The sequence below is a fragment of the Thamnophis elegans genome, chromosome 15 (assembly GCF_009769535.1).
Source record: "Thamnophis elegans isolate rThaEle1 chromosome 15, rThaEle1.pri, whole genome shotgun sequence".
NCBI classification, from domain to species: Eukaryota; Metazoa; Chordata; class Lepidosauria; order Squamata; family Colubridae; genus Thamnophis; species Thamnophis elegans.
Genome location: NC_045555.1, coordinates 15,078,775 through 15,095,171, shown reverse-complemented (window position 1 = coordinate 15,095,171; position 16,397 = coordinate 15,078,775).

Sequence of the window (16,397 nt, the reverse complement as noted above, 5' to 3'; positions counted from 1 at the left end):
ACACCTACAGCTCTGGAAGGAAACGCAGGCAGGCTCAAACCGTTGGGTTTTTCGGGTTTTTGTAACATGCTGGGGAAAAAGCTGTTCCTTTTCCCGTTTGTTTCAAGAAAAAATAAACTTCGGCTTCTTGAAGGTTCCTGAAACAGGTTTCTAATCAGAATAGAGCCAGAATGGGACTTCCAGATATTCTAGACTTCTCAGGAAACAACAACTGAATAAAAATTGCTGGTGACCTTCTACCGCTGCACCATAGAGAGTGTTTTAACTTATTGCACCTGTGTATGGTTTGCCAGTTGCACAGTGGCAGATAGGACAACACTCCAGAAGTCAACATCATTGCCAGGGGTGAGTTTCTCGCCCCGTTCCAACCGGTTCGGTTGGAACGAGGCCGGCGGCGTCCTCGCGCATGCGTGCGGCGTCCTCGCGCACGCACGTGGCGTCCTCGTGCACGCACGCAGCATCCTTGCGCACGCATGCGGCACGCACATGCGTACTAGCGTCTGTGCGATGCTCCAGCTGCTCCTGGAGGATCACGCAGGCGCTGTATGCGTTCTGCGCATGCGTGGAAGCGCAGAATTCGTAAAAACCGGGTAAGGAGCGGGCGCGGTCGGGCGCAGGGGGGGCTTCGCCGTTCCTGGAAGTTACTTACTTCCGGGTTCGGCGACCAACCGGATCGCAGGGACCGGTGCGAACCGGTTGAAACCCACCCCTGATCATTGCCCAGAGATCACTGGTTGCCTTCTCTCCTCTTTGGAAGAGATTTATAGCTCCCGCTGCCTTAAGAAAACTCAAAACATTCTTAAAGATCCATCTCATCCTGGGCACCCTTTTTTTTTTTAACTATTACCATCTGGCAGACGGTACAGGACAATAAAAACAAGGACAAATAGGCTGAAAAACATCTTCTATCCCAGGGCAGTAACTATATTGAATTCTACTATATGTATAAAAAGTAAAAGTAACTCCCCTCAAACTTATGTGCTAGTTGTTCCTGACTCTAGGGAGCAGTGCTCATCTCTGTTTCAAAGCCAAAGAGCCAGTGCTATCCAAAGACGTCTCTGTGGTCATGTGGACCGCATGACTAAATGCCAAAGGTGCACGGAATGCTGTTACCTTCCCACCAAAGGTGGTTCCTATTTTTCTACTTTACCTGCTTTTGGACTGCTAGGTTGGCAGAAGCTGGGACAAGTAACAGGAGCTCAATCCATTGCACAGCGCTAGGGATTCGAACTGCCGAACTGCCAACCTTTATAATCGACAAGCTCAGTGTGTTAACCACTGAGCCACCGCATCCCTTACTGTATGTATATGCAATATTAATGCAATACCAGGGGTTTTCAATTCAATTGTATAGAATGTGAAGGATGCATGCTTTTGTTTTATGTTTTTTAGGTATAATGTACACTGAAGATGGCATTTAATTTCATTGTACGAGGTGCAATGACATAAAATAAAATAAACTAGTCCAACCCCCTACTCAAGTAGGAGACCCTATACTAGACAAATGGCTGCCCAATCTCTTCTTAAAAACCTCCAGGGATGCAGCACTCACAACTTTTGATGACAAGCTATTCAATCCGGAGCACCCGGAGGCTTCAACTGGTCCAGAATGCGGCTGCGCGGGTTATCATGGGGTACCTAGGTGCTCCCATGTTACGCCCCTTTTAGGCGGCCTGCATTGGTTGCTGGTTGTCTCCCGGGTGCGATTCAAGGTGTTAATTATGATCTTTAAAGCACTCCATGGCTTAGGCACAGGATACCTATGAGACCACCTACTGCCACCGGTAGCCTCCCACCGTCCAGTGCGATCCCACAGAGTTGGCCTCCTCAGGGTGCCGTCGGCCATACAGTGTCGGCTAGCGACCCCCAGGGGGAGAGCCTTCTCTGTGGGAGCGCCTTCCCTCTGGAACGAGTTGCCCCCGGAGCTTCGCTTAATCCCTGACCTCCAGTCCTTCCAACGGGCCCTAAAAAGTTGGCTTTTCCAACAAGCCAGCCTGGCCTGAACAAAATAAAATAAATGACTGATTTAATTGTTAATTTTAATCTAATTTTTAAATGTTATTGTTAATATTAATTGGGTTTGTTTTTAGATACTCTATCTAATTCCTTTTTAACTTTTGTAATATGTGGTTTTTTAATGTTGTATGCTGCCCTGAGTCCTTTGGGAGAAGGGCAGCATATAAATCCAATAAACAAACAAACAAAATAGAGCTAGAAGGGACCTTGGAGGTTTTCTAGTCCAAACCCCTGCTCAAGCAGGAAACCCTATACCATCTCAGACAAATGGTTGTCCAATCTTTTCTTAAAGACTTCCAATGTTGGGCATCCACAACTTCTGGAGATAAACTGTCCCCGGATTGATTGTACTTGCTGTCAGGAAATTTCTCCTTAGTTCTAGGTTGGTTCTCTCCTTGATTAGTTTCCATCTGTTGCTTCTTGTCTTGCCATCTGATGCTTAGGAAAATAAGTTGACCCTCTCCTCTTTGTGGCAGCCCCTTAGATATTGGAACGGCTATCATAGTCCTTCTTTTCTCTAGACTAGCCATACCCAAATCCTGCAATGGTTCTTCATCTCCAGGCCTTTGGTTCATCTTAGTTGCTCTTCTTCTGCACTTTTTCCAAAGTCAACATCTTTTTTTGTAACGTGGTGACCAAAACTGGGATGCAGTATTCCGCGTGTGATCTTACTAAGGCTTTATAAAGCGGTACTAATCCTTCACGTGATTTTGGTTCTATGCCTCTGTTTATACAACCCAGGATTGTGTTGGCTTTTTTGGCTGCTGGATCTTGATTGACTTTGCAATGGGATGCTTTGTGTTTCCTTTTTCTGACCAGGAACAAACATGGACATGTGTAGAGGTCATCCCACTGGGGGTGGAAAATACAGGTAGTCCTTGACTTACAACAGTTCATTTCGTGACCGCTCAAATTTTATAACAGCATTGAGAAAAGTGACATGATCGTTTTTCGCGCTTATGATCATTGCAACATCCCTATGGTCATGTGATTTACATGCAGATGCTTGAGAACTGGCTCACATTTATGACAGTTGCAGTGCCCTGGAATCAGGTGATCCCCTTTTGTGACCTTCTCATGAGAAAAATCAAAAGGAAAGCCAGATTCACTCAATAACCGTGTTTCGGGGAGGACTTTGACTGAAGACCATCAAGGAATCCCTTGGCTTGTGCTACTCAGTAGATCCAGAATGGGCAAACCAGTTGACAATGTGGTTGTTAGTTGTGAAGTCATGTCTGACCTATTGCGACCCCATAGACAACATCCCTCTAGGCCTTCCTGTCTTCTACCATCCTCTGGGGTCCATTTAAGTTCACACCGACTGCTTCAGTGACTCCATCCAGCCACCTCCTTCTCTGTCGTCCCCTTCTTCTTTTGCCCTCCATCTTTCCCAGCATTAGGCTCTTCTCCAGTGAGTCCTTCCTTCTCATTAAGTGGCCAAAGTACTTGAGTTTCATCTTCAAATCTGGCCTTCTAAAGAGCAGTCAGGGTTGATCTCCTCTAGGATGGCTGGTTGGATTGCCTTGCAGTGTGAGGGACTCACAGGAGTTGACAATAAAAATGTGCAAAACAATTGAAGAAATGCACAAAGCAATTCAAAGGTGTTCTACAAAACCATGCGCAGGCAAACGAGAATATTGTGTTAAGGATGTTTAACATGGATGCATCTTCTAGAAGCTTTGAGGCCTTATTCAGGTGACTTCCACATTCAAAGGATGTGCTGAAGAGTCCACGGACTTAAACAAAGGGTTTCTCTGCTAACTGTGGAGTTCTTTCTGAGTGTGTGCACCATAAAATATGTGCATACATGCACAAGAATCCCAGAACTGCCAAATTACCGTATTTTTTCCGGAGTATAAGACACTCCAAAGTATATATGCACCTAGCTTTTTGGGAAGGAAAACAAGAAAAAAGTCTACCTCTGCCTCCCAGCAATTTGCCTCCTTGCAGCAAACAGTTTCAGCTTCAGCTTCAGCACAGCCTGATTAGCCAAGCAGCTGATTGTCATTGGATCAGCCTCCCGAACTTCACCTGTTTCAGCTTCAGGGATTGCCAAAGTCTATTGCCACCTTCCGCACACCCCATTTTCAGTCTCTGCATCCTGGTTTTCAGTCTCCATATGCCCCTTTTTCAGGCAGCAGGGGATCAGAATGGGCAGAAAATGGAGGGCAACAGAGGTTGAAAACGGGGCACGCAGAGGCCAAAAATGGGATGTAGGCAGCATAGGCAATGTCAATCCCTGCAAACAGCTGATGGTCAGGAGGCCGATCCACCGACAATTAGCTGCTTGTGCTAGATCAGGCTGTGCTGAAGCTGAAACTGAAACAGGCTGTTTTGCTACAAGGAGGCAAATTGCTTGCGAGGCAGTGGCCAAAGGGTGAGGGCTGGTGGGTGGGCAGGGCTACATTTGGTGTATAAGACACACCCAAATTTTCACCCTCTTTTAGGGGAGGAAAAGTGCTTCTTATACACCAAAAATACGGTAGTTTGAATGCACTTACTTTGATTGCTACAAGACCATTGGATCCAGAATATTCTGATTTGGAAGTATGACTTGATTCAAAGTTTCCATTTAAAAGGATGAATTGGCTAAATGAAGGTCCAGATCTCAGCCTTTGGGGCACCTCTAAGCTCTCTGCACAGCAAGCTCTCTGAAGAACAAACAGCCCATTCTCCAATCACCTGGAAACATGCCGACATGCATGCAATCATACAGAAGTTGCACGAGTTTAAGATAATTAATTTCTTGCTCATCACCTCAATTGCTTCCAAATTTTTCATCTTGGCAACTGTCCTTTACCAACCTCGATTAGGGCTCATGGTGTGCTCTGAAAATCAGAGCCCAGCATTTCAATTTGCAAAATTATTCTTTTTTAAAAACAAAAAAACAAGAGAGACAAACTGGATTGATTCAAGTGGTGGAACAAGCTGCTAACATATCTGGTACCCAAATATGAATTATATTACCACAATAACCAATGGTGTTAGCCGTTAATGTCTTAGCTTCATCCTGTCTTATATTACTATCTATCTATCTGTCGTGCTGTCTGTCTGTCTGTCTGTCTTTCTTTCTTCTCTCTCTCTCTCTCTCTCCTCTCTCTCCCCTCTCTCTCCCATCTATCTATCTATCTATCTATCTATCTATCTATCTATCTATCTATCTATCTATCTATCTATCTATCTAAGGCCATGATTCCTAAGCCAGGACAGTAGCTTCAATAGATCCCAGGAACAATGTGTGTGTATATATGTATATAGAGCAGAGGTGGTACAGTGGTTACAATGCAGTACCAAAGGCTACTTCTGCTCACGACCAGCTGCCTTCTATCCTTCCAAGGTTGGTAAAATGAGGAGCCAGATTGTTGGGAGCAATATGCTGACTCTGTAAACCGGCTGTTATGCACTGTGAAGCGGGTTACAAGTTTAAGTGCTATTGCTGTATGTATGTATGTATGTATGTATGTATGTATGTATGTATAGATAGAGATAGATAGATAGATAGATAGATAGATAGATAGATAGATAGATAGAGATAGATAGATAGATAGATAATATAGAGGAACAGCTAATGAGAAAGGAGAGAGAAAGACAAAAGAGAGAGAAAGAGAAGAGAGAGAAAGAGAAAGAGAAAAGCGAAAGAGAAGAGAGAGAGCAAAGAGAAGAGAGAGGACAAGGAAGAGAGGAAAGAGAGAAGAGAGAGGAGAAGAGAGAGGGGTGGGAGAGTGTTATCATGGTAAAGTGGGGCTTGAATTGGAATCTCTACACTTTTTTCCAGGACTTTGACAATAACTTAGAATGAACCAATCTGTCATGTCTACATTGATCCTCCATCATCATGGTTGTCCCAAAGGTGCTTTTCCAAAAGGCAACTGGACTTTCTTGGGGGGGGGGGGGGTTCCTTGAAAACATTTTAGTTCTCATCCAAGAAGCTTCTTCAGAACTGTGCATGCATGTGATTGTTCTTGAGCAAGGGAATCTGATCTGAGATTTTATAACAGAAAGGAGATCTATCGATCTATCTATCTATCTATCTATCTATCTATCTATCATTTATTTTTTCATATTGCTTAATCATTTTTCACTCTCAGAGGAGGTCTCTGGGCGGTGTACAGTATAATAAATAAAATTAACATTAAAATCAGAATTGAAGATTAAAATGTTTAAAATGATAAAAGCAACATTTATAGAAAATATAATTACAGGGAATCAAAGGCTAACCCTAAAATAACTGCAGCCTAACAGGAGTAGGCCTCTACTTTATTCACATTCTCTGGAAGAAAGACAGAAAGCATAATTACAGTTTAGCAACCCCCACAGATATTATAGCAGACAGTGCTCTACAGATAAAAGTAATCATGGTTTTAAAATCCTTAATTCTCTTTTATACCTTTCTGTCTCTGTTTGGCTCAGTAGATTCCCAGGTGCTAAAGAGTAACATTGGATTCATTGCTCCAATGATGGTGGCATGCTGTACTTATTTAACTACAGTTTCAGCAGAGTTCATTTTTAGGATGGTTATTTGATGGGATGTCTGGAGAGTCATCCAGGTCATGGTTGTCCCAAAGGTGCTTTTTTAAAAGCAAGTGGATTTTCTTTGTTTTTCCTTGAAGACTGGAAAAGACTCAACTGAAGAAGCTCTTGGTTCAGAAGTGAAATGTCTTCAAGGAAAAACAAAGTTTCCTTTTGAAAAAGCACCTCCAGGACGTTTTGATGGATGGCAGCACTTGAAAAAAGCAGCCTACACCCATCTAGAATAGAAAAGAATTCTTTCTTGGCCAAGTGTGATTGGACACACAAGGAAATTGTTTATGTACATGCTCTCAGTGTACATAAAGAAAAATAAAATACATTCATCAAGAATCATAGGTTACTAATAAGCAATCAAATCATACTAGGAAACAAATAAACAATATAAATCATAAAATACAGGCAATATTGTCATAGTCATAAGTGAAAAGAGACAGGTAATAGGAAAGATGAAAAGAATAATGCATTCAAAGTAAATAGTTTTGACAGCATTGTGGGAATTAGTTGTTTTAGGCAGAGTGAAGGCATTGGGGAAGAAAACTGTCCTTGTGTCTAGTTTGTTCTGGTGTGCAGAGCCCTATAAGCGCATTTGAGGGTAGGAGTTGAAACAATTTATGTCCAGGATGTGAGGGGTCTGTAGATATTTTCACAGGGCCTCTTTTTGACTGGTGCAGTATACAGGTCCTCAATGGAAGGCAGGTTGGTAGCAAAAGAAACGTTTCTGCCATTCTGATTATCCGTTATCTGTGTCTGTCTTGTTGGGTTGCAGAGCCAAACCAGACAGTTATAGAGGTGCAGATGACAGACTCAATAATTCCTATGTGGAACAGAATCAGCAGCTCTTTGGACAGTTTGAAGCTTTTTGAGTTGGCGCAGAAAAAACATCTTTGTTGGGTTTTTTTGATGGCGACTTTGAATGTTAGGTATCCATTTTAAGTCTTGAGAAACTAGAAATTTGAAGATCTCTCTACTGTTGATACTGTGTTGTCTAGTATTGTAAGAGGTGGTAGTATGGGAGGGTTTCTCCTAAAATCTACCACCATTTATACGGTTTTGAGCGTGTTTAGTTCACAATTGTTCCGGTTGCACCACAAGGCTAGTTATTCAACCAGAGGTGGGCTCTTACTGGTTTAGACCGGTTCGGACGAGTAGTAGTAACTCAGCTGGACACGCATCTGAACTGGTTCTATCCTCGGCAGCGCCATTTTGATTTTCTGTTCTGTGCATGCGCAAAACAATCTTCTTTGCAAAAAAATTTTTTTTTATATTTTTTATTTCCATTTTCATAACATACACTCACATGTATACTATACATAGCCCATCATATAGTATTAAATAATAATTACATCAGTTCCTCTTGTCAATAATGCCCAGAAAAATAAAAACCTATTATAGCTCTGCTCTCCATACACCTCTTTCTTCTACCTCTCTCCAACTTTCTATCTTCCCTCCATCATCCTTTCCTACTCTACTTCCCCTTCCTTTCTACTGCTCCTCTCTCTACATTCCATTCCTCCTTATCCTCCTCATCTTCCCCCCTTACCCTCTCTCCTATCCCTCTCTTCCCATCTTTCTTCTCCCTTCGTGTCCCACTCCTCCTCTCATTGGTGTATTTCCGCTTCATGTCAATATGCTTAACTATCCTAGTTTTAAATAATAATAATAATAATAATAATAATAATAATAATAATACTCCGCCATTGCCGGTCCCAAGCCCGGATGAGAAAGGAGGAGGGTTGGGGTCAGGTTGGCATCTGGTCCCATAAAAAAAAAAAACGCCAATCCATACAACATGGTGAAAAAAACAAATAAGAATTCCATACCGCATCGGTCGTCGCGCGGGTTAACAAGGGCCGCGGCGATGTTGGGGTCCCTGGACATCCGTCGACAAGTGGGCTACAAGTGGACCAGCCAACAAAACGACAAAAATATAGTGCAGATGAAAACCATGCCATAATGGCCTGTTACTACAACTCAGAGCCAGAAAAAGAGGATATTTAAAGCGAATGTATGAATTATGGAAACACAATATCCAGATTCAAATGTTAGTGAACAACGACTAGCAGATCAAAGGCGATTTATTATACGGAATAAAGTGTTTAGTGAAGTTGAACATGAGGAAATTCAGGCAAATTGCAAAACCCAAAAAACAATATCACAAGCGGAAATAACTGATATTCAAGACACAACTAAAGACATTATAGTAGAACTCCCAGAAGAAGCTCTCGGGGAGGAAATAACATCACCCCACTAGAACCAGTTATCACTGAACCAACTGATGAACTAACTCAAAAACAAAAAGAATTGAAGGATAAGATCATGGAGCATTTTCTGCTTAATGAGGAAAGGCAACGTTTACCATCACTAAAAACTGTGCCGAAGAAAATTTTGGCCCCTATCATGAAAATGGTTAATGCAGTGTTTTCAACAATTGAACCGGGATCCATCTTGGAAACAAACCAGTTAATGTACAGCGCAGCTGTAATAGTCACTAATGAACTAGGCATTAAAATTAAAATACCTAGTCACACAACAGAAAAAGCATCAAAGCCAAAGTGGAAAATCCGTTTAGAACAAAAAATCAAAAATTAAGGGCAGATGCTAGTAACTTAAAGAACATGCATGAGCAACGGCTTAAAAACAACAAAATCATAGATCGGCTAATCAGACGATATAGATTGGATACAAGAAACATCAATGAAGCTGTAGAGATTGTAAAACAGCAGATAACAGCAACAGCTAGAAAAATTGAAAGATATAAGGCACGAATCATCCAATATAAACAAAATCAGCAATTTCGATCAGACCAACGGCGTTTTTATCAAAGTCTTAATGTGAATGGTAACACCAAAAGTGAAAAACCAGAAAAACAGGCCACAGTTGAATTCTGGAAAGAATTGTGGGAAAATGCAAAGGACTACAACAAGGAAGCAAAGTGGATACATGACTTTGAGAAGCATTGGCAACAAACAAATGCAAGTATTAGAAATAACAACTGAGATGGTCAAAAATCGTGTTAAAAAGGTAAAGAATTGGACATCACCTGGAAACCAATTACATGGTTTCTGGCTCAAATATCTGACCAGTTTACATGCAATATTGGCCAGGCAACTGAATGAAATTTTACAAAAGGGCCAAATTGATGAATGGTTGACAACTGGAAAAACATACTTGATTCAGAAAGATGCAACTAAAGGAACAACACCTGAAAACTACAGACCAATAACATGCTTGCCAACAACCTTCAAATTACTCACAGGCATTATTGCAGATAACATGATGGATTATTTGGAAACAAACAACATCTTGCCAGTAGAGCAAAAAGGCAACAAAAGAAGGAGCAGGGGCACAAAAGATCAGCTTCTAATTGATAAAATGATATTAGAAAATTGTAAGAACAGAAAAACGAACTTGAATATGGTCTGGATTGATTACAAAAAGGCATTTGACTCACTGCCACATAGTTGGATCATAAAATGCTTAGAAACAACTGGCATCAGCAAAAATTACATCCTTTACTGAAAAGGCGATGAAACAATGGAGAACTGAGTTGGCAGTAGGGAATGAGATCTACGGAATGGTTAATATCAAGCGAGGAATTTTCCAGGGTGATTCACTTTCACCTCTTCTCTTCATCATCGCAATGATCCCACTATCAGTAATCTTAAAAAAAATGAAATTAGGCTACCAAACAGCCAAAGAAGCTGAAAAAAATTCGCATTTACTATATATGGATGATTTGAAACTCTATGGAAAGTCAGAAATAGAAATCCAATCATTGACAAACACAGTCCGAGTATTCAGCACCGATATTTCAATGCAGTTTGGCATGGAAAAATGTGCCACTGTATCCATAAAAAGGGGCAAAATCACTGCATGTGAGGGAATTGAAATGCCCAATGGCCAATTAATTAAATGCAAAGAAAATGAAGCCTACAAATACTTAGGCATTCTGCAGTTGGATAACATCAAGCATGGAGAAGTAAAAACTATTGTCAGGCGAGAGTACACCAACAGAGTTAGGAAAATTTTGAAATCTAAATTGAATGGTGGAAATACAATCAAGGCCATAAATACCTGGGCAATACCAGTTATAAGATACACAGCTGGTATAGTTAACTGGACACAAGCTGATTTGGACCTTTTGGACCGAAAAACCAGGAAACTAATGACAATGCACTACAGTTTACATCCACGTGGTGATACTGATAGACTATATCTGCCCCGAAAATCAGGTGGCAGAGGATTATTACAAGTGAAGCAAACAGTTGAAGAAGAAAAACATGCACTGGCTGATTATTTAAAAGAAAGTCAAGAACATCTATTAATCGAAGTAAAGAACAAAAATCTACTGAAGGCCCAACAGACAAAAGATACAGAAAAGATGTGATAAAATCAAGAATGGAGAGTTGGCAGAACAAACCACTGCATGGCCAATTTCTGGAAAAAATAAAGATAAAGTGGACAGTGAACAAACTTGATTATGGTTAACAACAGGTACATTAAAGAAAGAAACAGAGTCACTAATCCTGGCTGCGCAAGAACAAGCTATCCGCACAAATGCCATTAAGGCCAAATCGAAAATCCTCTGATGATGCCAAATGCAGACTTTGCAAAGAAGCTGATGAAACTGTTGATCACATACTCAGCTGCTGTAAAAAAATCGCACAGACTGATTATAAATTGCGGCACAATTCAGTAGCACAAATGATCCATTGGAATTTGTGCAAAATTATAATATTAAAACAGCAACAAACTGGTGGGAACATCAGCCTGAAAAAGTCACCGAAAATCAGATGGTCAAGATCTTGTGGGATTTCCGTATACAAACCGACAAAATACTGGCGCATAATACACCAGACATCACACTGTTGAGAAAATAAGGTCACAATCATAGACATCGCAATACCAGGTGATAGCAGGGTCGCCGAGAAGGAACATGAAAAAATCGCAAAATACCAGGACTTAAAAATCGAAATTCAACGACTATGGCACAAACCAGCAGTGGTAATTCCAGTGGTAATTGGCACACTGGGTGCTATTCCGAAAGCACTGGAATTACATTTAAAACAGTTAAAAATTGACAAAATCACCATCAGTCAAATGCAAAAAGCCGCACTGCTTGGATCTGCACGCATATTAGAAAATACGTTACGATGTCCTAGGCCCCTGGGTGGGGCCCGACTAGTAACCAATGCCAAATCTGGTGAAACAACTGGCCGCTGTGTTACAATTGTATAATAATAATAGTAATGAAATATAAAGAGAATAGTATATGTGGAGTCAAATTACATTAAAATCTAACACGTCGTCAAACCTGATATATCCCTCCCCCCCCCACCCTCCCCCAACTCCCCACAGCCTCCCCCCCCGACTTCCCAGAACCCGTACACGGTATAGATTTTTAACAAAAACAGTCTAAAATATATTGGAAAAAAGAATAAAAAATTGATAACATCTTTACATTGAACTTAGCTCCTCCTTGCTAAACTAGCTTTAAACAATTTAAATCATTCCTGATCTTAAGCATAAGCTATCTGGAATTTCTTAGTCCAGTATTTATTTTGTATATAATCAATCCATTTTTTCCAGTCTCGTTTATCTCTCGTTTGAGTGGTCCTTAAGATATGCAGATATTTTAGCCATCTCGGCTAAATTTGTGACTTTCAATGTCCATTCTTGAATTGTAGGCAAGTCTTCCTTCTTCAAGTGTTGCGCCACCAACAATCTTGCTGCAGTTATTAAGTGCAAAATCAAATTAATCTCTACAGCGGTACAGTCAGTAATTATACCTAACAAAAATAACTGAGGAGTAAACGTTATCCTTTTTTAAGAACATTTTGCATAATCCACCATATTTTTATCCAAAATGCCTTAACCTTTTGGCAAGTCCACCATATATGAAAATATGTACCATCGAGGGAACCACATCTCCAGCATTTGGGTTGTAAATTCAGATACATAGAAGCCAACTTTTTAGGATCCAAATGCCATCTATAAAACATCTTATAAAAATTTTCTCTCAGGTTTTGGGCTTGTGTAAATTTTACATTTCTTACCCAAATTCTTTCCCATGTATCCAACATTATTATACGTTAACATTATTATATTTTTTTCTTTTTCTAACGTTGTGTTCATGAGCATATCTTTTTAGTTGAAAATGTGCACATGTGGCAAACCGGTAGTAATGCCGTCAGGAACCCACCTCTGTGTTCAACCTCCCTTAGGAGGATAAGATCTAGGTAAATCTTATCTACAAACTACCCATATCAAGTCTTCCTTTTCTTAAATTTTATTTTTATTCATGGCATTTAGAAACCACCCATCACTCTCACAGAGGGACTTTGGGCACCGTACAAATAAAAGTATATTTTACTTCCGTCATCTGTTTCTCACCAAGTCCCTGTTACCAGTGTGTTCTGTTATAAAGAACATAGGGTACTTAATTAACGTTGGTTGGCATTGCCGGAGGTTGAATGGAATCTGTGACTAAAATCAACTGTGAAATCAATCATAATCCAACAGTTGCTTAAGCACATAACGGTTGCAACATTTTTTCAATCAGAAAACCAGATTTGGTTGCTTTAATCTGAAGTAGCGGGTGTGCCTTTTACCCCATTAAAAAGTGGGCCTCACCCAGGGATGTAATGCTACCAGTTCAGGTCGGTTTGCCTGAACTGGTAGTAAAAAAAATAAAACCAGTAGTAAAAAGCTAAAAAAAAGTTTTAAAAAAGTTCTGATGATCGCGCAGCACAGCTGTTTCTTGCACAGCTGATTGTTGGAACTTTTAAAAACTTTTTTAGCTTTTTTTACTAGCAATTCATCCAAACCAGTAGTAAAAAAATGCTAAAAATAGTATATATAAAAAAAAGTTCCGACAATCAGCTGTGTGACAATTGTGCTATGCGATTTATTCACTAGAAAGCAGGAAATTGTGCTTTCTAGCAAATCTAAATGGCATGGCACAGCTATTTCCCCCCCCTTGCTGTTTTATTTACCTTTGCAGACTCAGATAAGGCTTCTTAGCGCCTGCGGTGCACATGCAAGCGAAGTGCGCATACGCGCACGAAGCAACCTGGTAACAGACTTGTCCTCACCTAAATTTACTTTCAGTGTGGGTATACCCTCTAAAAGAGAAATGCTCCAAGATAGCTTCACAAAGCATCCAGTGAAGAAATTATTGTGAAAGAAATTGTTTAGGGAACTGCTGAAAGAACTCATACTTTTTCAGATCAGGTGGAAATCTACGAAAGAGAAGATAAAACAATATTTCTGTATACGAAAGGGTGTTAGAAAAGGAGAGAGGGGACAACGATGAAAAGAAGACTTTATAAAAACAACAATAAAAAGTCAGGCTAGAAGCCAGATACTTTGCATCTTAAAGGGAATATTGTCAAGCTCAGAAAATCAGGAGTCAAGACAGTTCCAAATGAATACAGGTTTATTGCATGCCAACACTCCCTACAAGAATCTGAATGACAGAGGAGAGGAGAGAAGGGGAGGGGAGGAGAGGAGGGAGGAGGGGTGGAAAGAGGAGAAGACGGAGAGGGGGAGAGGAGAGGGGAGAGAGTGTGGAAGAGGAGGAGAGGGGAGAGGGAGGGAGGGAGGGAGGAGGGGAACAGAAGAGTGTGGAAACCTTAATAGCATATTACATCTAGTCAATAAGTCTGCTTTAAATAAAACATGTTAAAAAGAAAGATTTTAGCTCCAAGCATTCCCACCCATGCCTGCCTCCCGTCCCAGACTTATAGGGCTAACATTCCATTGTGGTCGCATTTATTCTATTTCTCATGACAGAAGCGTGTTGTTCTGTAGGTTCTGAATTCCTGCTTCAAGATCTCTCTGAGGTCCACTTAAAAGGAAGCCCCTCGAATAGCAGAGATGCTCATGATAAGGACTGCCTTCAATTTGTCTCTCATTCACATGGAAATATGTCATCATGAGCCGATATTTCTTAGGCTACAAAGATGTAATTCGTGGGAAAATGTTAATACTACATGCAGCAACATTGGGTTGCGATTCAATAGGAAGACAATCCAGACTGGGAGGAAATGGCTTCAGATACGAACCCAAAATATGTTCATATTTGGAGTTATAATAAGATCTCTGAATAGATAGCAAGAGGTATTTCAGATGTAACTCAAAGTAAGCATCCTATATGGTGATCTTTTGCTGTTTCCATACTACAAGCAGATGGACTTATTCAGTTTGCTTCACAGTTGCTTTGAATTTGCCATTCATGATAAGCAAAATAATCATGCTCTTAAATCAGATCAAAATTTATCTAAGTTAGCATTCTGTTTTAGTAACAACTAACCTGAAAGAGAATATAAGAATGGTCTTGCTAGATCTGATCATACATTCATCTAATCCCACATTTGGTGTCACATGATGGTCAACTGGTCACTTTTAGGAAGTTCTTATACACCTGAATTGGAGGACAATGTCACCATTTTTCATGATTTCCCAGCAAACAATATTTAACAGAAAAACAGAGTTGGAAGGGACCTTGGAGGGCTTCTAGTCCAACCCTCTGCTCAGGCAGGAAACCCAATAACATTTCAGACAAATACCGTATATACTCAAGTATAAGCCGAGTTTTTCAGCCCACTTTTTGGGCTGAAAAAAGCCGCCTCGGCTTATACTCGAGTCAGTGAAAAATTTGCCCCGAAATGGAGGAGAAAAGGGGCGGGGCCATGCCGCTGGGTGACGCTCGTGAATGGCCCGCCCCTGTGAGTTTCCCCTCCCTCTGTGTCAGTTTGCCGCGCAGCGCGCACCGCACCATCCCCCCTCCTCACGTTTTAATGTAATGCAGGGCTGTCTTACGATTCCCCTTCCTCCCCCTCCTGCCGCTCTGCAACATGTCCCACCTCCTCCTTGTTATGGCAAGCAGCCACATAGCGATGACCCACCTCCTCTGGTACAGTGATTCAATGATAGGAATCACTGTGCCGTGTGTCATAGGAGGCAGGACATCGCTCCCGCGGCTGCACGGGACATCATCATCACAGCGGGACATCAGCATCATGAGGTGAGTGAAGTATTTCATTGAATACACTGCTAGTTTACTGTTTTATTTGAAATAATATTCAAAAACATTATTGGGTATCTATTTTATTTTGAAATTTACCGGTAGCTGCTGCATTTCCCACCCTAGGCTTATACTCGAGTCAATAACTTTTTCCAGTTTTTGTGGTAAAATTAGGTGCCTCGGCTTATATTCGGGTCGGGCCTATACTCGAGTATATACGGTAGTTGTCCAAATTCTTCTTTAAAACTTCCAGTGTTGGACCATCCACAACTTCTGGAGGCAAGTTGGTTAATTGTTCTAACTGTTCTATATTGTTCTACTTAATTCCAGGTTGCTCTCTCCTTGATTAGTTTCCATCATTGTTTCTTCTCCTGCCTTTCGAATATAGGTTGAACCTCTCTTCTTTGTAGCAGCCCCACAAATATCATGTCACCCCTAGTCCTTCTTTTTATCAGACTAGACATAACCAGTTCCAGCAACCGCTCTTTATATGTTTTAGTCTCCAGTCCCTTAATCATCTTTGTTGTTCTTCTCTGCACTCTTTCAAGAAACTCAACATTTTTTTTTACATCGTGGCAACCAAAACTGGATGCAGTATTCCAAGTGTGGCCTTACCAAAGCCTTATAAAGTGGTATTAACACTTCACGTGATCTTGATTCTATCCCTCTGTTAATGCAGCCTAGAACTGTATTGGCTTTTTTGACAACTGCATCACACTCATATTTAAGTGATGCTCATATTTAAGTGATTTAAGGTACACTGCTAGTAATAACTGTCATCATTACAAGTAATCATACACAGCTGCTTCTCCAGAACTGTCCA